The 2,248-nt window shown below is 45.5% G+C and overlaps 1 non-coding gene across 1 annotated transcript; it reads right to left on the bottom strand.

Moving 5' to 3' along the window:
* Positions 1-846: 846 nt before the first annotated feature.
* On the bottom strand, positions 847-920 carry TRNAM-CAU (transfer RNA methionine (anticodon CAU)). The gene has a single exon. It is a non-coding gene; the product is annotated as a tRNA-Met (tRNA).
* Between the last annotated feature and the right edge of the window lie 1,328 nt (positions 921-2,248).

Below are 2,248 nucleotides of genomic sequence, written 5' to 3'. Positions count from 1 at the left end.
AGCTCCTGCTATCTTCCCCAGATTAATGTCGCGCCCGCCCTTCTTCTCCCTCAACTCAAGCAGCTCGACCTCTTCGACGTTGTCATCTCGAAGAAGGCTATGGAGCACCTGCTCTGCAGCTGTACTGCGCTCGAGTAGCTTCGTCTTGAGTAGATCCATGGGTTCATTAGCCTTCACATCGCCTCGATGAATCTCCGATGGATTTATGTGTCTTGCTGGCCGCGCAACAAGACATCAATTGGGAAGAGATCACTCCAGCTGTTCCACGTTATGGTCATTGAGAATGCGCCTTTCCTTGAGAGATTGCTTGTATCGGATCTAGAAGGTCCAACAAAAATCAGGGTCATTGACGCACCGAAATTGACAGCATTGGTGCACTCGTCTGCCAAATTCTCCGAACTCTTTATTGTATCCGTAATCGTTCAGGTACAACAGTCATCTTCTTCTTCGTCTTCTTGAAATTCACATTTTTAAACTTCTACTTGATGTATTTATGACCGTCTTCCAGAAAATGATTCCCACAAGCTTGACCCAGTCTATGCGCACAGTGAAGATCTTGGCAATAAAATCTATCGGCCCCAATCTGGATCACACGATCGGGATGATCCAAACGGGTCAAAAATGAGTCAAAACTTGTAAAACCCCGGTTTTGGCCTTGTTACTAAGGAGAAATTGACATACTTAGCAAACAGAGATAGAATTATTTCAAAAAGTCCCCCCATTCTATGCTGACCCGGGTCGGGGCTCGCTTTTTGGGAAGCCCGTTCCCACCGCGCTCACGGCCCGGCTGGCCTGCCAGCGGTAGTGGGAATTCTCCAGGATCAAACTCAGATTTTGACTATGATTAGGCGGGGACAGGATTCGAACCTGCAGTCTTCAGGTCATGAGCCTGATGAGTTGACCAATTCCTCTACCCCGCTTCTTCCCCTGATCTTTCTTTCCCTCTTCCTGTTCCGAAAGAAATCAAGGTTACCAGGTCACAGCTCTGATTCTTCTTCCCTTATAGAACCTTCCCGCAAGAAATCAGTGGAAGCGGGTCCGCCCCTACAACTCATCAAATCTGCCTTCTTTTCTGTTCTGCGCTGTACATATTCTCAAGTTATGAGAAAGAATGGATTTGAATGCAATTTGGAATTAACAAAATAAACGAAGGTAGTTGGGCACTGGATCCCTTCGGACCTGGAGAACGTGTGACATTGGGTCGGGGTTTGGTGAACCAGCAGGTCGCTCCTCTTTTCCCGAATCTCCCTTAACGGAAGAAATAGAAGCTCGAGAAGGAATACCACCCCCTCCTTACCGTACGTGCGACTCTCACCGCATACGGCTCGCACAAAGACTCCAAAATCCATCCCGAGCTTTTTATTCCACCTCTCCCTCCTCTCCAATCCTCGATCAAACTAGCCTTCCCCAGCAAGAAAACGTATCCACTTTAGCAACAAAGCGCTCATGCCTTGCTTGTTCTTGAGCGCGCAAGGCGCTCAAGACGTTGATTCTTGCTTCCGGGAGCCAAAGGAATTACCCCCTTGTCGTGCATGTGACCACCAAATTCCGTTGGTGCCAGGTGCAGTGCCAGTCAATGTCCGACCATATAGATATGCACCCCACCAGAAAACAGGTTGTTGGATTCCTTACATGCTTTCCGTGCACGGAGAAGCTACTCATCGAGGTGAAACTTCTTTCCTATTAGTAAACGGTAATCACAACGTAGCTCAATTTTTTCATAATTTTCCCAAATTACGATGACAAGTGTAGTGTTCAAAACTGCATCTACGCACTGCACCGAAAGAAATGTTTTTAGTATTTTTTCTCACGTGATCACCTGCATTGTTTTTTTGTTGTACTACTATAGTAGCCTAGACTAGTCATAGTGGAAAGTAACTTAGACTACTCCAGTAACTCTATGGTTACCCTAAGAGCAAGTACTACCTCCGTCCTGGTTTACTCTTCCTATTTTGTAGTATCAAAATTTGACCATTTAACTGACAAAATGTTAATGCATGTCACTAAGAACTATATTGTTGGATTCATATTTGAACATAATTTCAAATGGTGTAATTTTTAGTGACATGCATTGGCATTTTCTTACGTAAATCTATGGTCAAAATATTATACTAAATAAGAGGTAGTACAAAAGTGGGCTATAACGGCCCTCCACTACGTAGGCCAAAACACGTGCCAAATTCACTTGTGATGCATTTGGCATCGATGCCCCTCCATTGCTCACCCGGTGCCCCAATCTGGATCACCT

This window comes from Aegilops tauschii, chromosome 7 (assembly GCF_002575655.3).
Source record: "Aegilops tauschii subsp. strangulata cultivar AL8/78 chromosome 7, Aet v6.0, whole genome shotgun sequence".
Classification (NCBI taxonomy): Eukaryota; Viridiplantae; Streptophyta; class Magnoliopsida; order Poales; family Poaceae; genus Aegilops; species Aegilops tauschii.
Note: the sequence above shows the minus strand (reverse complement) of the source record. Positions and strands in the feature narration are given on the sequence as shown.